Here is a 23,433-nt window from a genome sequence, read left to right as displayed (position 1 = left end):
ATCCTAAAAATAAAAGCAAGTTACTGGAACTTGATTAGAGGTACAGTGTCATGGTTATAACTGATTCAGAAATCTCACTGCGATAAGTGTGGCTGATGGCTGTGAAAGAGACAGACTGAAAGTAAAAGGCCAATTCATTTTGGGGAGGGGTTGATACAATCCAACAATGGGGTGATGAAGCCAGTAGGAAGAATTATTCTCCATACTCCATGCTTAAATCTCTATGAGAAATATTCACCCTCAGATGGAAATCCTCCAACTGAGCACAAGGATTTGCCCAAACTCAGAAATGGAACCTTCTTCCAGATTTCACAGGATCTCTGCTGAGGCCAGCCCAGCATCAGCTTGATATTCATAGCTTTATCATACATTTCCTACCCTTTCTACTAGAGGCATTAGTGGATCATGTGTAATAAAAAGCCATGGAAAGATAGACCAAAAATGAATTGGAAACTAAATAATCTAATCCTAAAGAAGGAGTGGGTTAAACAACAAATCATAGAAACAATCAATAACTTCATTCAAGAGAATGACAATAACGAGACAGCCTACTAAAACTTGTGCGATGATGCAAAAGCAGATCATAGGGAAAGTTTTATAATATTGAAAGCCTCCATGAATAAAGTAGAGAAAGTGGAGGTCAATGAACAGGGTATGCAGCTGAGAAAGCTAGAAAAAGAACAAATGGAAAACCCCAAGTAAATATGAAATTAGAAATATTGAAAACCAAAAGAGAGATTAATAAAATTGAAATTAAGGAAACTATTGAACTAATAAATAAAACTAAGAATTGGTTATATGAAAAGTAAGGAATATAATTGATAAATCTTTGGTCAATTTGATAAAAGAAAGAAGAAAACCAAATTACCAATATCAACAATGAAAAGGGTAAACTCACCTCCAATGAGAAGGACATCAAAACAATAATTAGAAATTACTTGGCCCAAGAGTCTGCCCATAACTTTGACAATCTAAGTGATATGGATGAATTTTTAAAAAAATATACAAATTGCCCAGATTAATGGAAGAGTCAGTTGAATACTTAAATAACCCCATCCCAGGAAAAGAAATTGAACAAGAAATTAACGTAATCCTTAGAAAAAAAATTTCCAGGGCCAGGTGGTTTTTCAAGTGAATTCTATCAAACATTTAAAGAACAATTAATTCCAATACTATGTAGACTATTTGGAAAGATTGGTGAAGGAGTGCTACCAAAATGTTTTTTATGATAGAAATATGGTTCTGATTCCTTAACCAGGAAAAGTCAAAACAGAGGAAAAAATTACAGACCAATTTGTAATTGTTTAATGTATGTAGATGTAAAAATTCTAAATAAGATAATAGCAAAAAGAATACAGCAACTTATCACGAGAATAATACATTAGGATCATGTAGGCTTTACACCAGGAATGCATCAGTGGTTCAACATTAAAAAAACTATCTGCATTATTGATCTTCTCTACAACAAAACCAACAGAAACCATATGATTATCTCAGTAGATCCAGAAAAAGCTTTCAACAATACAATATCCTTTCCTATTAAAAACACTGGACAGCACATGGAAAAATGGAACTTTACATAAAATAATAAGCAGGTATATACCTAAGACCATTAGCAACCATTACATGCAACAGGGTAAGCTAGGTGCATGTCCAGTAAGATCAGAGGTGAAACAAGGATGTTCATCATCACCACTGCTGTTCAATATAGTATTAGAAATGTTAGCTTCAACAATAAGAGAAGAAAAAGAAATGGAAGGAATTAGAATAGGCAAAGAAGAAACTAAGTTATCACTCTTTGAAGATGATAGGATGATATACTTAAAGAATCCAAGAGAATCAAGTAAAGAAACTACTAGAAATAATAAAAACTTTGGCAAAGTTGCAGGTTACAAAATAAACTCACATATATCCTCTGCATTTCTACATATTACTAACAAAGCCCAACAGCAAGAAAGAGAAAGAGATGTCCCATTTAAAGATATAGTAGGCACTGTAAAATATTTGAGAGTCTACCAGTCAAAACAAACCCAGGGACTGTATGAACAAAATTATGAAACACTTTTCTCACAAATAAAGCCAGATCTACATAAATGGAAAAACATCATTTTCTCATGATTAGGATGAGGTAATATAATAAAAATGAAAATTTTACCTAAATTGATTGACTTATTCAGTGCCATACCAATCAAACTCCAGGAAAAGTATTTTCTAGAGCTAGAAGAAATAATATCACAACTCATCTGGAAGAACAAAAGGTCCAGAATATTAAGGGAATTAATGAAAAGAAATGCTAGGGAATCTGGCCTAGCCCAACCAGATCTCAAATTGTCCTATAAAGGAGCAATCATCAAAACTACTTGGTACTGGCTAAGAAACAGAAGGGTAGATCAGTGGAATAGGTTAGATACTCAAGACACAGTAGTCAGTGAATATAACAAAATCTGTTTGATAAACCCAAGGACCCCAGCTTCTGGGATAAGAACTCCCTGTTTGATAAAAATTGCTAGGAAAACTCAATAACAGTGTGGCAGTAACTGGGTATAGACTAATGTCTGACATCGTACACAAGAATCAAGTCCAAATAAAAACATGATCTATGTATAAGAACTGATACTGTAAACAATTTAGGGAAGCAAAGAATTGGGTATTTGTCAGAATTATGGAGAATGGAGAAATACATGACCAAATAAGAGATAGAGAATAAAGAAAAAAGTCCTAGAAATTTTTATAATTTACACTAGAATAAAATGTTATATTTTACTGTGGAATGAAAATATTATTTTGAAGCCTTTGGGGCAAGATATTTCTTGGTCATTCTCATAAGTACTTAATATATAAATTTAAGAGAATATTATGATTAGCAGAATTATTAATTATAAGGCTTCACGACCACTTTATTTTACTTCTTGAAAGGAGTTCAAAGAGTTCAAGATTTGGGAAACTACTTCTCTGCAGTACTGGTTGTTCAACTGTTCTGATCAGTGTTGTAATAGTACAAAGTTTTCTGGATCTGCTCATTTCTCTCTGCATCAGTTCAGAGGACTCCTCCCAACTTCTCTGAAACTGTGCCTTTCACCATTTCTCATGGCTCCATCAATTTCCATTATATTCTTAAATAATCGTTTGTTCAATCATTTCCTTGTTCACAAGCACCATCTTTGTATCCAGATCTTTGCAGCAACAAGAAACATCTGCTGCAATTTCATGTTGTTAGAGATGAACTTGACACACACAAAAAAGTATCAAGAAAAATTTATTAAAAATGGAGTTCAGAGGAGGGAAGGCCTTCTACAATTTTTCCCCTGAAAGAATGGGTAGCTTCCAGCATGGCCACTGGAAGGACTTCAACCAGGTCAGGATGAGGTAGGACTCTTACAGAATTCTGAACTTGGGGTCTCCTGTAATATCATCCCCCGACCATGTTACTTCATGTTCTCCTCTGCCAGGCTATCCCTCAAACAACTTATTGAGCATGTGCAGTAGTTTTGTGACCTATACCTCACTAGGTCATACACACCCTGATCCTCCCATCAACCAGAAGTGTGGAAATAAAACTTACTTCCTGTTGCCCACAAACTCCCACCTTTTCTCTTTATTAAAATTTTTGTTTCCACACCAAAATCCAATCAGTCAATACCTCTTTACGTTTTTTCCCCTATGAATTCTTCCCTTCATCTATCTTCCCTTTATAGTAATGTGGAAAGGGGGTAAATTTGACGGATGCATTGATAAATTACAAGGGGACAGTCCTGTTGTTATTAATACAGATAAAGAGATTCAAAAGAAAAAAGGAAATCAGTGAAGTGTTCTTTTAGAAGTTCCATCTCATACAACAGTCTGGGGAGGAACATCATCTGAGACACTTTTCTGGTCTGGACACTTGTTCAATCCATCTTCAGCACAGCTTCTCAGCATCATCTTCCTTTTACCTTCTTCTAAAAATCCAGATGTCCTCTCTCCTACAAAACTGACCTTGGTACAATTTTAGATTACTATTCCTAAGCTTTATATACTTATAACTCGTACAAAATGAAAATCAGAACTTTAGCCCATTTTCACATTTAAGAAATTCACTTTAGAAGCCAGCTTTTACATTTTACATTAATTTACTATTCATTTCTCCCATCAGGAGGATGAAATTTCACTAAGAAAGTAATACTAAGCTCCAGTACTTACACAAATACAATAAACAATCATTTTTAACACAGTACATAACACGTTATAAAACAATTTCAACTTCTGGTCATGTGATGTTTCTTTTAAAGCATTTACAATATACGCCACAAATCATTTTTCTTTTAACATTTACCAGCTGAGACAAAAATAATAATGACTATCTATGCTCACCTCATAGGTCCTCAATCTAACTGTTTCCATGCTATTACTAAGAATGAAATGACCCTAACTTATTCTTGTTGGTCTAAAATCCTAAGCATAATAGCTTAATTTTAGACTTCATCTCAGATATTCCCCTATCAACAGTCTATTATTTAATGGATCTGGTATTATGCTTACAAAACTTTTGATTACAGGAAACTGCCACTAAGAGTAGGAACCTTTCAGGGAAACAACATCTCCCTATCTTCATGTCGATTCCAGGCGGGAGTAGATTGTCAACTGGCATCCAGGGAGGCTTAAAGTCTGTTAGGTGTCAGTGGGGAAATTGAGTCAAGAGAATCCAACCTCAATTCAGACTGAACAGCTGTTCTCCCAACCTTCCCATGAGATCACCCCTTTGCAGTTCATACCAGCATCTCACAGGCTCACTGGCATCATGGATCAGTGGCTCAGACCACCTTTCTTACCATCCACACCTGGAGTTAGACTCAGAAGAACAGTCAGTTAATACTCCCATAAGATCTTAAAACAGCAAGGTCCAATAATCAGTTTCAGATATGACTATAATTTCACATTGACAGAGGAGCATCTTTTGGTGCAAGTCTTAAGTAGCTTGCATGCTTTCTCCACTTTTCTACTTCTTCATTAAATAACAATCATAAAATCAAATTTACCATTAAAACCATCAATTATTGCTCTAATAGATTTACATCTGTTTGCCAAGCTTCTCTATACCTTTCTAACCACCCTCAATCTAAATGACCTACATATATGACAAATTCAAAAACTAACTTCAACTTAAGTTCATGAAATGAAGTCACATCAAAACAGAAACGTTCAACTTTTCCGTCAATGCAAAAAATTACCAGAAGTTACCTGCCTCTAAGAAACTTAGACTGAAATTCTTTTCTCCAAACTGAACATGTCTCTGATTTAGTCTTAGTAATTCATTCAGTTAATTGTTTTAATACCAATTGCTTTTACATCATTTTGTAACATATAAAGACCTTATCCCAAATTGGGACCTTTATCCCTTACCCCAAATGAATTATAGTACCATTTGTCTAAAAGGATCCTGAAAACCTCACCTTGAAAGTTCCTTGGATTTCCCCATGTGAACTGGCTCTCTAGAGGCCCATAAGCTTTTCCATATCGTTATGCCCAAATCTCTGTTTTGTTTCCCACCCTTGATCCTATCAATCCAAATCTCCAGGTTACTGGCCACTCAAGGCCATCCCTGGAACCCCAGACCACCTGGGGTCACCCCTGGACTCCTTCCTCAGAGTCCTTCTGTAGATAAGATACATCTTGGTTTAGCGTTACAAATGCTGAGAATCCCTAAAAGTCCACTCACTGTTGAGCTATCTCAACAAAATTTGATCTTCTTTAGTTGAAAGGAGGCTTGGGTTGAATTCATTTGAGCAGGATCCAACAAGTCACTGTCTTTGGGTCCCAAGCAACCCTAACCTCACAATTCCATACCATTACAGTTAACTTTAAATCCCAGTCTTGTTGTATAGAACAACTTTACATTTATATTTTGGTTTCCTTTCCTTTATCTAATCATTCCCATAATATTCCAGAAGAATGCACTATTTCAGGGATTTTCTCTTTCATACCAGAGCACTCATTTACCCAAGTAATTGAAAACATCAAGATTCCACTACTTGCATTCTACTGACATCTTCAATTATCTGCTTTGATTATTGAACCATGCCATGTAGATGAAAAGCAAGGACCTAAGTAGATAGCACCACCTTATAACCAGACTCAGAAATAGCCAAAGGGGAAAGCATCCCTTTTCAGAGGAACACAATGGGAAAACTGAGTCAGAGGGATCCTATCCCAGGCTGAGGACTCAATTGGGCCCTGAGGTAAACTTCTGCCTGGAACAGTCACATTCCTCTCTGAGTAATTGAACACAATTTGTATTGTTCCCAAAGGCTTTGCATTGAATGGCAGGTTTCACTAATCAAGAATATTACCAGGCCCTACATCTTAGATCTTAAATTTATACTAACAGTCAATCACTAGAGATCATTTCTATACATTTTCAAATTCTCACCAAAGCAAGTTCTTCATACAATCTCCTTAGAGCTGCTGAGGCTGTACTTTTTGACTAGCCTGAGGACTGCTCCTTTCCGTACATACACACACAGTGTATCAGCTTTAAGTTTTAGCATTAAAACTATAAACAGCAAACCAACAATTTTCATAAATGATAAACAAATTGTTTTAACTGTAAACACGAACATTAAACTTCAAATGACAACAGTTGCATTTCCACATCATATAAAAAAACATTGACAGAAGGATGAGTTGTCTTACCAAGTGCAGGCAGTGATTGACTGGCTTCTCTATCTTGACCCATCCCCCTTCATCCTCTATCCATGGATATGACTATGTGCTGAACCTAGATATTTCTGTGCTGTAGCTGTTGCCCATTCTATTGAGTCAAGATCCAAATTTGTATACTTTTAATAGCTTCTACTAACTGGTCTTGAAAAAGGGCAGGGTTTTCCTCTTCTCCTTGAGTAATTTCCTTAATTTTTTTGAAAATTTATTCCTTTTGAAATGCAGTTCTTAGACCTTCTGACAGGGAAATTATCATATGATCTTACTTTCCCTTATGCTCACTCTTCTGATAATCCCATCCTGGGTCACTAGTGGGAACAGCAGCTGCTCCTGGAGAATATTTTGTGGGGTCATCACTAGCCAAACGATGATCAAACTTTCAGGCTTGTCACCCCAAGAAAGCTGCAATTGTAAGGATATGTCCCTAAAACCTTTGGTAGTGAGGCCTTCCTAGTATCTCCCCAGTTTCTCCCTAACCTGAATGAAGTCTGAGATGGAGAACAGAACATGCACTCTAATTCTCCCACCAGAAGCAGGTGCTTCCCTCAGTGGAAAAAGCCCTGATGACCCAGTGGGAATGGGGGCTTCGTTAGAGATATAGGAAGTCCCACTTCCTGTGAGGGAGGGGCTTGGAATGCTGCCTGAACTGGATTAGACTGCAAGGCAAGGTGATCAGGCTAGCAAGGGGAAAGATCAGCTGACACCTGAGGAGAGGAAAGGATTAGAGGGGAGATACCCAGACACTGCTGTGGGAGTGGGGCCTGAGGACTAAGAGGGTGTTGCCTCAAGGAGGGAAGCTGCAATGGGTCATTCCTCAATAAAACCCATGACTGGGGTTAGGGGAGGGGGAGAGGGCCAAAGTCCTGAGGGCCATAAGAAGGGGATCATCAAGAATGCCCCTCCTTTGAGGGGAAGTTCTAGCTACAAGCACCTCACAATCTTGCCTGAAATCAGGGTTCTGAGAGAGAGCTCAACAAAGGCCATTATGTAGGAAACTTCTATACAATTTCCTTGCAGGCACACAATATAATTCTAACAGTAAGAGTATTCATTTTTAAAGTCCCCAAAATAGGCCATGTTTCATGGCCCTCCAAGTGATACTAAGGCCAAACAGTGTTGCAAAAGAGCATCAGCTTTTTCTCTTTAAGTTCCTCACAGAAACTCAAGTTTTTGAAATTTTGTAAAAGACAAACCCAAAGGTGAATTTTTGGGGATTCAAAGCAATAGACACATTTTAGGCATGGGGCTGGAAGTCTATTCCTCCACAAAGGAATATTTAAGAATAACCTACCAGGACCTGAGAGGTCACCCCCCCCCCCCCCCCAAAAAAGAACCACTTCCAAGGTACTTGCAGAGGGAGAAGGGGAAAAGGAAAGGGAGAGGCTTCCATACCTTCCAGTCTTGACTGGAGAGGAGCTGTAATTCCTTGTCTCTTATTTTCCAACCCCTGTAAAACTTTTATATAATAAATTAACTTACAAATACAAATTAGATGGGCATTCCAAAAAAATCATACAAAAGATTGTACAAAGCATTTCTTCATATAAAAAATATTTTCCTCTCTTAAGAACACTTTACAATTGATCACATAACCCTCTTGAACCTAACTGCCAAAAATTACAAGAAAATACCTAAAACCAAGGTCTTTGTACATTCAACAAGTTTCCTTAAATGCTTGATCAACAGCAAAAACAATCTTAGTTAACACTTCCCTCTTAATAGCAGAAATAAACTTTTCAACATATTTAATGCATCCTTAGATGGAACATGTCTGAAAATGACACTCATATATATAAATATATGTGTATATTTTCAAAAGAATTTTCATTTTCTCAACAAGAATTCTACAATAAGGAAAGTCTTACACAAAATTCATAACAGCTTCTTAACCAATTCATCATTAATTTAGCAATTCACTGTAATTCATCTCTTTACCACCATGTGGGCACACTCTATCACCTGATCAGATAGAGTCATCTCAAATTTGATTGAGCTACTAATTATTATATCAAATTAATCATTTATTAATACTTATTTATAACCAAATATGATTTTCAAATGATCAAATTTCTGTCACGTCCTTTTAATATTCCTATATATATATATAACAAAATCCAAATTTGATAAATGTGTAACCATTACATTAGGTTAATGTTGCATCTAACATATGCCCATCTTTGTGTCAAGCACTTTACAATCACAAATGCCAAATAGCAATATCTTTTTCTGCTGAATCCTGATAGGAACAGTATACTCAGATGTTGCTTTGTATTCCTTCAGGAGACATTTTAACTTGAATCATATCAAACCTGAATTTATAATCACTAATGATAAACATTTTAACTTTTTTTTCTTAAGTCAGATACTCTTGCTACTTAAAAGAAAATTTCCCTTAAAGGACCAAGTGGCTGGCCATTTTCAACTCTGAATAGCCTTCTTCCTTTTACTCTACTTCCTTAAAGAGCTGAAATGCCATCTTCTGGCTCCCCTCCCCACTCTGATGCCCACCATACAAGGAACTTTCCCAAACAGCTCCATTTGGGAGGGGGAGGGGGTAAACTCCCCTGAGCACATGGTCTAGGCACATGAATACTGTTGTCCTATTAATATCCTTCTGCCTTGGGAACTTTTTTACAGGAGCACTCATTCCCATGAATTTTATGTGACTTCCTCCAAGGCAATGAGTCAGGTACTGCTGTTTTCATGGGGAGAGCCCCACGTTGGGGGCCATGCTTGTTAGAGAAGAACTTGACACACAGAAAAAGGTATCAAGAAATATTTATTAAAAATGGAGTTCAGAGGAGGGAAGGCCATCTATGTTCCTTCCCCTGAAGGAACAGGTAACTTCCAACATGGCCACTGGAAGGACTGCAACCAGGTTAGGAAGAGGCAGGACCCTTACAGATATCCAAACTTTGGATCTCCCTGATACCATCCCCTGGACATGTGACTCCATGTTCTCCTCTGATAGGCTTTCCCTCAAACAATTTATTGAGCATATGCAGCAGTTTTCTGATTTTCACTGTACTTGGTCACACAACCTCCCCCCCACCCCCCCATCAACCAGCAGTGTGGAATTAAAACTTACTACCTGTTTCCCACAATGGTGTGCAAATGGATCATTTAAGTCTTTTATTTATATGTCTAATGGTTACCATGGGGTCAGAGGGCATATAGTGGAGTGACTTTAAGGGTCAAATTCCAAAGGGTATTATGGAATGTCATCCTTTCCTTTGAAGACTGTGTGAATCTTTGTGTTAAAGCAATTTCTTTTACACAACATGGCAAGTTCTGTTTTCTAATGCATTCTGCTACATACCTTCCATTTATACAGGTGAATTCATCCCGTGCAGATATTACTGTGAGAATTCATTATATGTTCTCCATGCTATCCTCTGAGCTTTCCTCTTTGTTCCTTCCTTAGTCCTTAGAAATACAAAGAAGGGAAGGGAAGGGAATGAGCTCAACACTATTAATTGATCATTGAAAGAGGATGATCCCCACTCCTCCTGTTCTTCCATCAATCCCAGTCCCAGATGACTGACTGGAATACTATCTTAAAAGTCTCTTATTTTCTTATCTCCCTTAGTTGAAGCATCCACTCTGATGCAAAGTTATTTTGCACCAGGAGGCAGCCAGGTGGCACAATGGACAGAGTATGCCTGGAGTGGGGAAGAAGTGAGTTCAAATTCAGACGCAGACACTTTCTACCTGGGTGACACCGGGTGAGGTACAATACCTCTCTTTACCTTGATGTCCATATCTGTAAAGTAAGGGTAATAATAGCACCCTTTCCCATGGTTCCAAGGATCCAATAAGATTATATTTGTAAACTGCATGAAACATAGTGGAGCTCTATGAATATTAGCTATCATTATTGTAAATTTTGCTATTTCTTCACCAACTGAATTCTTACACTTCTATTCTTTTCTGTCTTTGCATTCACTTATTTTCTGCTTGAGTTTCATGTTGTCATTGTTGTTGCTCTTTCTCCTTCGATCTCCAAGAGGACCATGACATCAAGAAATAGATGCCAAGACTTTCAAGAGAATAGGATTTAAGTGAGGGATAGCTGTGCACAGGCACCAGCCTCACTCTCTTTCCAACACTCATCTGGGTCCAGTGGCCAGATATAGATCAGGAGAACTGCAGATGACCCAGGATGAAGTAGAGGAACTCAGCCTTTTTAAGCTAAGGTCTTTACTAGGTCTCAGTTTGACTGAGGTAATGCCCATTCAGTGAAGAAGGCTAAACAAGAAAAGCGGCAGAGAATGGCCTTTTAACCTAGTCAAAAATTAATCTGGGTAGGAAAGACCCTCAGGGTTTCTGGCCAAAACAGAAACAATTGCTATTTGCATTCATTGTGAGCCAATCAGGCCCCAAACAGTGACCAAACAGAGCTTGGCCTGGGACCTATTGTTATCTAGGGAAGGAGAGACAAAACTATTTGGGGTTAAAGCTGGTCCTTAAGGAAAAAAAAAGGTTTCAGAGAGCAAGTAACTGGAGATACAGAGGGATATAAGAAAACAAAACCAAACCAGTCCCTGCCCTCAGGGAGCTTACATTTTCATGGGAGAGACAACCTGCTCACCATCTGCTCACTATCTTTCTACTGATAGGAAAATTTTAAATTTCCTTCTATTTCTCTTGAAACTGTGGTTTAGGCATTGGGGATCAAACTGCAGCCAAGTGTATCACCACCCACCTCCATGATACTGACCTGTGCACCTCCTGGCAGCTTGAAGCAGAATGGACACCACAAAGAATCTTCCCTTGTGCTGAGTGGATAACAACCAAATATGTCCTCTATTTTGGTATTTTCAGAATAATCTTATGTTCATGGTCTGGTGACTCAGGAGGACAGAGATTAAGAAGACTGATAAGGATCTGAGGTTGTATTTGAACTCAGGACTTCCTGACTCCTGTCTATCAGTCTGCAATTACCATCTAGCAACCTCAGGTGAAAGTGATACTCATCAGATTAAGGAGGCTGACAGACAAGGAAAATGACAGTTATTGGAGAAGCTGCCCTGTTGGAGCATCTGTAAATCATCTCATCATTCTAGAAAGAAATTTAAAATGAATTCAAACATATAGCTAAACAATCCATATGCATTGACACAAAGGTCTATAACCCAAAGAGATTGAAGAAGTAGGAGATGAATCTATATCAACAAAATTATTCATGGTAGCTCTTTTTGTAATGGCAAAGAACTTTAAGGGGATGCTCATCAGTTGGGGAATGAATAAACAAATGATGGTCCAATGGAATACAACTGGACCCTGAGAAAATGTAAAATGGATGGTTTACAGAAAAACCTGGGAAAACTGATCTGTTGCACAGTGAAGCAAGCAAATCTAGGAGACAATAACATTTTAAGGATAACTTGGAGAGACTTCAGATTTCTGAACAAAGCAGTAACCACCCATGATTCTAGAGGATACTTGGTACTATGCTGCCTTCCTTCTGTAAGAAGCAGAAGGAGACAGGCACTTTAGATGTGATCAATGCATACTCTTAATGAGAAAATGTACAATACAACAAAAGTTTGCTTAAAACAAAAGGAAACTGTGGGTTAATATTAACCTCACCTGACTAAAACCTGGCCCATGGAATGAGCAAATTTATTCAGAGCCTGAAGCATTCCTTAGAAGAGAAACCAGGGGAAGAATCTCAACTGTCCCTGAGTCTTGGCTATATGTACATCCTCCTCCTCAGTCAATCTGTGAATCCCTTATATGTCATTTAATCTACAACCTGACTCAGTTTACTTGTTGGGTTTCTTTGGAACTTTGTTTCCTTAGATGAGTTCTGAGATTATGACACTGGTTAATGAAGTTTGTTCATGTTTTATGTTAGAGATGTGCTTGACACACAAAAGGGTATCAAGGCAAACCTTCTCATAGTAATCCAGATGTCCACTCTCCTGCAAAACTGATATTAATACAATTTTAAATTACCATTCCTAAGCTTTATACTCTTATCATTCTTACAAAATCAAAATTGCAACTTTGGCCAATTGTCATGTTTAAGAAATTCACATGAGAACCCAGCTTTTATATTTTATATGAATTCACTATTCATTTCCCCCATCAGGGGGATGAGATTTCATTAAGAAATTAATACCAGGCCTTAGTACATACATAAATGCAATAAGTAATCATTTTTAGCACAGTGCATATCACTTCATAAAACAATTCCACCTTCTGGTCATGTGATGCTTCTTTTAAAGCATTTACAATAAAGACCACAAACCATTCTTCTTTTAACATTGACCCACTGAGACAAAAATAATAATGACTACGTATGCTAACCTCCCAGGCCCTTGACCTGATTGTCTCCATACTATTACTAAGAATTAAAGGACCCTAACTTATTGTTGTTGGTCTAAAATCCTAAGTAATATCTAAATTTTTGGAGTTAACTTCAGATGTTCCCCTACCAACAATCTATTATTCAATAGATATGGTATTATGCTTATACAACTTTTGGTTGCAGGAAATTGTCACTAAGAATAGGAACATTTCAGGGAAACAGCATATCCCTAACTTCATGTCAATGCCAGACAGGGGTAGATTGTCAGTTGGCATTCAGCCAGGCTTAAAAGTCTGCCAGGTGTCAGTGGGGAAATTGAGGCAGGAGACTCCTACCTCAGCTCAAGCTGAACAGCCATTCTCTCAACCTTCCCATGAGATCACCTTTTTGCAGTTCATACCAACATCTCATAGGTTCACTGGCACCAATGCATCAGTGACTCAGACAGCCTCTCTTGCTATCCACACCTGGAGTTAGAGTCAGAAGAACAGTCAGTTAATAGTGCCATAAGATCCAAGTTCCAGTAATCAGTTTCAGATATGACTATAATTTCACATTGCTGAGCAATATCTTTAAAGAAAGTGAATCTTAAGGAACTTGCATGCCTTTTTACACATGTTCTAGTTCCTGATTAAATAACAATCATCATAAGTTATTGCTCTAATAGACTTACATCTGTTTCTCAGGCTTCTCTATCCCTTTCTAAACATACTCGGTGTACATATATATGATAAGTTCAAACACTAACTTCAACTTATGTCTATGAAATTAATTCAGATCAAAACAGAAACCTTTAACTTTCCTATCAATACAAAATATTACCAGAGGTTACCTGCTTTGAATAAACTACACTAAAATCCTTTTTCTCAAACTGAAAATGTCTCTGATTTAGTCTCAGTAATTTGATTCAGTCATTTTTATTTACCCAATTAGTCTTTGCAACATGTAAAGACTTTGTTCCAAGTAGGGATCTCTGTTCCTTACCCCCAAAGAGATTTAGTCTCATTTGTCTAAAAGGGCCCTGGAAAACCTCCCCTTGAAAGCTCCTTCGATTTCCCCACTTGAATTGGCTCTCTTGAGGCCCATAAGGTTTTCCCTAACACTATGCTCTACTGGTCATTCCCATTAAGACCATCTCTTGACCCCCCAGATCACTTGGGGCCACCCCAGACTCCTTCCCCAGTGTCCCTCTGTAGACACAAATGATACAGATGCTCAGATTCCCTAAAAGTCCACCCAATATTGAGAAACCTTAACAAACTTTGACTTTCTTTACATCAGCTGAAGCCAATATATTCTGCTCCAACTTTTGACTTTTACCCTGTATCACCCTATTTCAAATGTGTTTCTTGTAAACAACATACTGTTGGATTATGGCTTTTGATCCAACCTGGTATCTGTTTCCATTTTCTGGGAGTTTACATTCCCATTTACATTCACAGTTAGGATTACTATCTGTTTCTTTTCCTCCATCCTCTTTACCCCATTTATGCTTTTAGTTCTCCCTTCTCCCTTCCCCTCCACAATAGAGTTTTATTTTTTGACCACCGACTCCCTCAGTCTTCCCTCCCTTCTTTTAGCTCCCCATTCTTTGGTCAAAAGAAGGCTTGGGTTGAATTCATTTGGGCAGTATCCAACGTGTTGCTATTGTTGGGTTCCAAACAACTGTAACCTCAACAATTCCATGCAGTTGCAGTTAACTTTAAATCCCAATCCTGTTCTATGAAACAATGATTCAACATCACATTTATACTTTGGTTTCCTTTTCTTTATCTATTTTTTCATATTCATTCATATTCAATTTCAGGGATTTAATCTTTCACAAGACTATATCAGAGTTCCCATTTACCCAATGAATTGAAAACAGCAAGATTCCACTGTTATGGCTGGCTGAGTGGTGAGAATCTTGTTCAGCAGGACGTCTCAATCTCAGGCACTCATTGATGAGGCAGGAGACAAAGATGTAAGAAGCTCCCTTTATTGAATGTAGTTACAAGCCTTATATGCAGTTCAGCCTTTGTTCCATACTCGTGGCTAGCTCATGCTCATATACTCTCAGCCAATGATTCTAAAGGTCATTTGTGTGTTCTCCTAAATGCTTGGAAGTGTGTGCTCTCATTACCCTCAAGCCTGTGAGGGTGTTGTAATTCCTTGGAGTGTTGAACCAGCTGAGTTAGCTCAAGCATCTAGGCGAGAGGGACTGTTAGGCCATCCCTATCCCCTTGAACTGCTGTGGTCCTCGACAAGTCCCTTACAATTCCCCCTTTTTGTTTTGATGGTGGGCTGTCCAGGTTCAGGAATGCACTACATCAAGAGCCTCAGTGAACACTCGTATGACTAGCCTCAGAATAAAAGCCATAATAGCTAGTATGATGAGCACTGCGACAGCAGCTGCGAGCATCACAAGTACATGAGTGGTGAAACTGGGTATAGACAGATGTTTGAAAAAGTCCATGATGTTTTGAGCTGTATGGTGAGGTTTGAGATCAGTGTTGGCCGAATCATATATGTGTCTGGCAATATCATACAAGGCCTTGATATCCACTGCTGTCTGGGGATCATCAATGACCCCACTTAAGTGATTGCAGATTCTATTCCAATTGAATGCTGAGGAATTGTACAAAGCTTTTGACACACAAAGGAAATCCCATCTATAATCACACACAAGCCTTTGACAAAATTCAGTTATTTCTACCTCATCTCCAAATGCCACAATGGCATCCCAGAGTTCTTGTATGGCTTCATGGAATCTCTCGTCTATCTTCCTCTGCTCCTGAAAACCTGCAGACACATTTCTAGCAAGATCCTCCATAAAGTGTGCATGCACTATTTGATTTTGTGCAGTAGATACAGACATAGCAAGAGAAATTGCAGAAGTGATAATTGATGCTCATAGGCTTACACCTAAAATAATGCAGCTAATACATCTTGTAACCCTAGGTGCTGAGCGCAATACCTGAATTCTTTCCCCTATTCCTTTGAAGATTTGGTCTGCGCGTGAAGCATACCATCCATTTGTCTTAACTGAAGCCAGTGCTAGACGTGGTCTTGTTATGATAAAACATCACTTCATGTTTTTTCCCCAGTGCATTTGGCAACCGAACAATTGTTACAAGTGATATTATACAAGCCAGTAGAATCATTACAGGTGACATTACTCCTTCCCCACATGAATGCATACTGATTCCCTAAACAGACCCTCCCCGCATAGCTCCATTTTCCAGACAGAAGGTGGTGACTTGTGCGGTCCTCATTAGTAAGATTGCTTTTTCCTCCAATGGCTAAAATAATTTTCCACAGCCCTGGGGTGGTTTTCCCATGTTGCGTGACCCAATTTGGAGATGGAAACCCCTGAATATAAGTCTCACTGTCATATGTCACATTGTGCCACGATTGTAGCGTGAGGTTATGAATCTTAAAGAACTGTCTGCTGGAAGTGTTGCAGCAGATGAAGGATGGAGGTGGCAGGTGGTACCCAGGAAGGTGGGGGCTAACTGGGCAATTTTCTCAGTGCATCATCCGGTTTGTTGAGTTTCTTCATGGTCCCACTTTCAGTCCCCATGTCTCTAAATGAACCCAATACCTTGTGCTGGCATATATGCCGTAATGGATGTGATATTGAACTTGAACAATATGGACACAAGTTGAATTATCTCTTAAACTGTTTTTCATTATACATACTGGAGGTTGACTAGCTAGGCCCGTGAAGTTAAACCGCAAATTAGCCTTGGCTTTTTGATTGGGTTCAGGGGTTGTAAAGTTAAATTCCTTTGGATTGATTGGGTAATGTTGTTCTGAAGGACGGGTTCTGGGATCCTCTCCCCCCATGTGACCACTCTCACCCATGGTGGTTCAGGAATGTAGCCCCATCTTGACTCCCCCCTTTTTTCTACACTCCCTTGATCTATTGATCTTCCCTCTACTGATGCCTGTAGGGTCAAAGTAGCCGGAATGGCGAGGATCTTTGTGATGGTCTGCTGCTCATGCGATCCCTGCCAGTGGGTCCTTCTCCTGACTGTTCTTGACTTTCTCCTCTTTCCCCGTCTCTGGGTTCCACTCAAGCACAATCCTTGCAGCCCTTTCAGGAACCCACCGTTCTCCATCGCCTTTAGAAACGCACTTTCCTTCCTTGTCCTTCCACATCACTCTATCTGTTGATTGCATGAGCTGTTTCATCACTGTCTGTTTGTTTTGGGGCTCACCTGGTATTTCATAGCTGGTGACACATTGTCTGTGTTGAATTTTAAATAATTAATTGTATATAGTGCCATGTTCAGCCTGTTTATATTATTGCTTTCTCCCCCTTTTTGTTTTTGCAGGAATGTTTTAATGGTCCTATTAGCCCTTTCCACAATGTCCGGTCCCTGGGGGTTGTATGGAATCCCTGTCACATGCATGATAGAAAACTCTGAGCAGAAGAGTTGGAAAGCATTAGATATGTATGCTGGGCCATTATCAGTCTTGATAGCTTTTGTCACTCCACGCTGTGCAACACAAGTTAAAAGGTGTGTTCTGACATGCTGCATTGACTCTCCTGACTGGGGGGTGGCCATAGTGAACCCTGAAAATGTGTCTACACAAACATGAACATAGCGCTGTTTGCCAAAGGTGGGAATATGTGTGACTTCCATTTGCCAGAGCACATTAGGCGCATAGCCCCTGGAATTATGAGTGGAAGTGGCTGGAGCTGGCTGAAAAGGAATGCACTGTGTACAGCTTTTAACTATCTCTCTCACTTCTTGTCTCTTAATCTTGTACAGTCTTAAGGACTTTGCAGAAATATGAAATTTCTGATGAGCTTGTTGCGCTTCTGCAACGGGGAAAATAAGTGCCCGATTTGCAATGTCATTGCCTTCAGCCAATGGACCTGGGAGACCTGAGTGGGATCTGATGTGTGTGCAATACAATGGGAACTCTCTGTTCCTTATCACCCCTTGCAGTTCTTGGAAGTAGGTGGATAATGTTGCTTTCACTTGGCCTTATGGTTGATTCTTCAAGTCTTTGTATTAGCCCACCAGCATACTGACTGTCAGTGACAATGTTGATGGGGTGTGGTACCCTGCACGCCTCTAATATGGCGTTTAGCTCATTTTGCTGTGTGGGTGTGAATTGAGTTTCATAGACATGTAAGATGTCTAGGGAAGGTATATACATAGTAGCCCTATTATCCTTAGTGGCATCAGTGAACACATTGTACCCCTGCACCAGGTATGGTTGCACTATGACTGGGAATTTCCACGACCATTGGGTATATGTGAGTTTGATTCCCAACAGGGATCCGTGGAGAAAGTTGTTGTTGGTGATTATCTGCCAATCATACTCCTCCTTAAGGCATTCTTGTAACTGTTCTATTGTCAAAGGTATATAAATGGCTTCTGGTTTCTTCCCATTGAGTTGCAATACTCATTCCCTAGCCTTCCTTGTTACCTGTGCAATCATGTTGATGTATCTGGTAAGTGTCTTTTTCTTTGCTGTAGGCAAATACACCCACTCTAAGATGACCTGTCCCTGGTGAATTATGGCAGTGGGAGTGTCTGATGTCTCAAGTACTGAAATTTCTATACCCTGAGCTGGGGAATAGCGTGCTGTGTACTCCCTTTCCATGGCCTCTAGAAATGTCTTTACTGCTTCTAATGCCTCTGGTGTCTATTCCCTTATTGACTGTACATTGGGGTCTCCTTTTAACAGGTTGTACAGAGGTTGCATTTTCTCATTTGGGATGCCTACTCTTGGCCGTAGCCATTGGATGTCTCCTATAATATTTTGAAAGTCATTTAGTGCCTTTATCTTGTCAAGATCCATTTTGGGGGGCTTCATTCTAATTATGCCCTCCTCTACCTGATATCCTAAGTATTGAAATGAAGCCTTACTTTGTACCTTCTCTGGAGCTACAGCGAAACTGTGCCAAGCAGGCTCCTCCGTGACAAGCAAGCTCCTCCGTGGTATCTCAGAGTATTTGTTCCAATACCACACAATCTGAAGGAGAGGCTAATATGTCATCCATATAATGGATGATGGTGGCATTTGGATACTTATTTCTTATGAGCCAAATTAACATCGGGTACTGAGAAGGCAAACCTGATAGCATCCTCTGGTCTTATGGGTATGGACTAAAGGCAATCTTTGATTTCAGTGACCCATAAGGGGTTGCCTTCCTTATCATATTGGGTGAAGGGAGCCCTGGTTGAAGGACTCCCATGGTGTACATTGATGCGTTCACCTGCCTGAGGTCAGTTAACATCCTGCACTTCCCCAACTTCTTTTTTATACAGAAAACTGGTGAGTTCCATTGGCTAGTACTGGGTTTTAAGTGGGCTTGCTGTAATTGTTTGTTTACTATCTTCTCCAGTGCCTGAATCTTTTCAGCATTCAGGGGCCACTGTTCCACCCATACAGGCACATCACTTTTCCATTGTATAGACAGTGGAGTGATGCACCCTCCTTTCTCAACAGCAGCCCCCACTAGAAATCCGTGGTCACTTTCACTCCCATCTGTTGCAAAGTATCTCCTCCCCACAAGATTACTGGTAGCCCTGTTATCGCATAGGGCCACACCCTTTCTGTTTGTCCCTCAAAGTTCCATGTAAGGTATTTTTGTGATACCTCTGTGTCCTGCATCCCTCCTATACCTATCAGGTGGGTGAAAGCTGATTGTGTGGGCCAGTACGGTGGCCACTGTTCCTGGGGAGTGACTGTCTTATTGTCTCCCATGTCTATGAGCCCCTCAAAATTGTACCCTTCTAGCTTAATTGTGAGCATTGGCCTGAGTGTGGTGACCATGTGGTGAACATAATCGTGTCCTCTGGCTAGTACTATTGTTTGGGCAGTATAAGTACTTGTGCTGTACACTGGTCTTTATCAATATAAACTTGCTCTGGGTTGGTATTTATCATGGGTGCTTTTCTTATGTGTCCCCGAATTGGCATGGTAATGGAGAGCAATCCTGTGTATTCATTTATAGAGGTAGAAGTCAATAGTCCTATCTCTCCTTCCTCTATCCCTTCACTTTCTTTTAGAGGAACTTTGACAGGCATGTATGCCCCGACCCGGAAGTCCCCTGCACTTTTCAATCTTAAAACCCTGTAGGCAGACAAGAGGCTGTTAGAGTGGAGTATTATTGCTTCCTCAGCTCCTGCACTGCCTCACTTGGCTGCTCCTGGGCCCCCATCATGCCCCATGTGCTGTTTCCCTGGGCCCTGGGGAGTGGGCACACCTTGGTGTTTAACAGTCCCCTACACTCTGAGGCCCAATGTCCCAACTTCTTGCATTTTGGGCACGGAGTCACAGACCAACTTCTTTTAGTTTTTTGAGGTTGGTGTTGCGACTGCCAACACTCCTTCCTAAAATGACCTACTTTACCAAACTTATAACAGCCCGGCTTTTGTGGGACAGCCCTGTGGCTTGTTGGACAGCCTGAGCAAATACCTCCACTTGGAAGAGACCTGTTCCTACCTGTTCACACCTTTATACCATCTCTTCTATGGTGGCATCCTTTCTTAACCCTAGCATGGCCTTTTTACAATCTGGATTGCAATTTGACCAAGCTATCTGTTTTATAACTATATTGGTCCCTTGCACCTTCCCCATGGTCTTAGCCACTGCGTCCTGTACACAGGCAAGGAAGTCTACAAATGGCTCTTGTGGCTTTTGTCTCACCTGAGTGAAGGGTTCCCTGGAATCCCCAGCTACCGGGATGGAATCCCCAGCTACCGGGATGACTCCCCACCCCTCTTCCACACATGCTGCTATCCTCTCTATGTCTCAATGGGAAACTCAGTTTAGGTATTATTTGTGGAGTGCCTCCCTGTGCTGCTGAGCTGTTCAAAGTACAATGAGGCATTCGTGGGATTGCCAGGATTGTAATGTAGTGCCATTGTTCTGCACTTCTCCATAAACGCAGCTGCCCAAGCAATGGCTTGTCCCAGAGACAATACTGCTCTTATTAGCACCTTCCAATCATTTGGGGTGAGAACATACTGAACTACTGATCTCAGTTGCAGCATCACATAAGGTGATTTTGCCCCATAAGTCACTACAACTTTCTTTAGTTCTTTTACTAGTTTGTTTCTAAGGGTGTATGCCTCCTTACTCAGCATCTTTGCTCTGGGTTATTGGGATCACCCTCTTCATCTTCTAGTACTGGCACTGTGAGATCAAAGCTCAATTCTGTGAGATCGTCCCCTCTTTGCTTTCCTTTGGCTGTCATCAATTGTAGAGAACTAAGATTTTTTGTGTAATTTGCCCTTTGTCCACCAGATGGCAGTGTTGTAAAATTTTGTGTGTAATTTGTCCCTTGGCTACCAGATGGCAGTGTTGTCCTACTTTCTGGCTCCCATACATGAACTTCCCTTTTCTCATTCTTGGGAGCAGATACTTCCTTTTCCCTTGGGTAGCTTACTTCCGCTTTCCCACCACAGCCTACTTCCCCTTTCTCACAGGAAAACTTCAAACCTGCAAGTCTGTTTTGGATCTGTCTCACTTGGCTCTCTAAATCCTGTATTTCTTTTCTGTTACATCTATCTATCTCTTTTTCCCTGCCTTCCCGGAATGTGGAAAGATCAGGGTAGAGAGTGTTGAATACTCTTGTTACCTGTGCTATTATATTGCTAGGTGCCTCTCTAGCGGGGGTCTGTGTGCCAGAAGGTGCCTTGGAGGAAGTCTGAGTTTGAGCTTCAACGCTTCTCCTCTCTTCTAAGTCTAATGGTTCTGACATCCTTGCTTTGACCACATTGTACAAAAAGAAACTGTCTAACAGTCTCTCCTCAGGGTTCTGTCTGTGATAATCTGTAAGTTGTTCCCAAACAACTTCCATGAGTCTAAGTGACGGTGAAGGGTGGTCTGCTAGACAGGGTGATACTTTATGTGATGTTTTCGGGAACCTTCTGACCTGTGCATGGCTTACTGCTCAGCCCTGTTTTTTCACTATTTTAAAAATGACCCTGACATAGGCTTGCCTTTCTTTGGTTCCCAACTTCTGCCCTATAGTAAGAAAATTTTTTCTTACCTTCTCTGCTGCCATCCCGAAGTGCTGCCTGGAGACTTCCTCCTCTCGGGAAGCTGCTTATAGTGACCACCATGTGTCTCAGTCCGAATCTGTGGGTGAGGCTCAGGCTGAGCCCTGGACTCTTTTGTCTGGTCAATGTCTTTCCTCTGATTCTTGAGGGGACCCACGTTGGGTGCCACTTGTTACGGCCGCCTCAATGGTTAGAATCCTGTCCCCAGGACATCTGGATCTCAGGCACGCATTGATGAGGCGGGAGACAAAGATGTAAGAAGCTCCCTTTAATGAATGCAGTTACAAGCCTTATATTCAGTTCAGCCTTAGTTCCGTACTCGTGGCTAGCTCATGCTCATATACTCCCAACCAATGATTCTAAAGGTCACTTGTGTGTTCTCTTAAGTGCTCCAAGTGTGTGCTCTCATTACCCTCAAACTTGTGAGGGTGTTGTAATTCCTTGGGGTGTCGAACCAGCTGAGTTAGCTCAGGAGTCTAGGTGAGAGGGCCTGTTAGGACATCCCTATCCTCTTGATCTGCTGTGGTCCTCAACAAGTCCCTTACATCCACTACTTGCATTGTGTTTACATCTTAAACCATCTGCTTTGATTATAGAAACATGCCAAGAAGAGGAAAAGCAAGGACCTAATTAGATGTTATCTGCACTTTATAACCAGACTAAGAAATAGTCAAGAAGAAAAACATTCCTTTTCAGAGGAACAGAATAGGGAAATAGTCAGAAGGATTCCATTCCAGGCTGAGGACAGGATTGTCCCCTGAGGCAAATTTCTCCCTGGAACAATCACAATCTTTTCCAAGTGGAACTTAATTAGTTATGGTCTCAGAGGCATTTGCATCATTTGGCAGATTCCACTCATGAAAAATTTTACCAGGACTTACATCTTAAATCTTAAAATTGTCCTAAAAGCCAATCACTAGAGATCACTTCTACACATTTTCAAATCTTCACCAAAGCAAAATCCTTCTGTAGGAACACCATGACTCAAACAAGCTCCTTTGAGCTGCTGGGGCTATACTTTATGACTAACCTGAGGACTGCTCCTTTCCAGACTTAATCATAAACACATGGTGTATTTTTAGCATTAAAACTATAAACAGCAAACTTAATTTTAACTCAGTTTTCATAAGAGATCACCAAATTGTTTTAGTTATAAACATGAACAATAAACTTCCAATGACATCAATTGCATTTCCATATCATATAAAAATTATTAACAGAAGGATGGACTGTCTTACCAAGTGCAGACAGCAACTAGTTGGCTTCTTTACCTTGACCCATTCCTTCTTCACCCTCTATCCACGATTGTGGCTATGTGCTGAATCTGGATACTTCCAGGATGTAGCTGCTGCCCCTTCCCCCTCCTTTCTTCTTCCAGTTGGGGGAAGGTGAATTTAAACTTTGGGG

General features: G+C 40.1%; 1 protein-coding gene across 5 annotated transcripts in view; it reads right to left on the bottom strand.

The window, feature by feature from the left end:
* Positions 1–3,243: 3,243 nt before the first annotated feature.
* The window catches only part of LOC140521606 (uncharacterized), a 52,250-nt gene continuing 32,060 nt past the window's right edge, over positions 3,244–23,433 (bottom strand). Inside the window, exons 6-8 of one of the 5 annotated variants that reach the window (XM_072636843.1) lie at positions 10,016–22,239; positions 8,089–8,151; positions 3,244–7,098 (exon numbers count right to left, since the gene is read on the bottom strand). The gene's annotated coding sequence lies outside the window, so the exon portion shown is untranslated. Of the gene's footprint in view, positions 8,152–10,015; positions 22,240–23,433 lie in introns of all 5 variants that reach the window. The other 4 variants (XM_072636842.1, XM_072636844.1, XM_072636841.1 and 1 more) reach the window with 4 other exon arrangements.

This window comes from Notamacropus eugenii, chromosome 1 (genome assembly GCF_028372415.1).
Source record: "Notamacropus eugenii isolate mMacEug1 chromosome 1, mMacEug1.pri_v2, whole genome shotgun sequence".
In the NCBI taxonomy this organism is placed as follows: domain Eukaryota; kingdom Metazoa; phylum Chordata; class Mammalia; order Diprotodontia; family Macropodidae; genus Notamacropus; species Notamacropus eugenii.
This window is presented reverse-complemented; position numbering and strand designations above follow the sequence as displayed.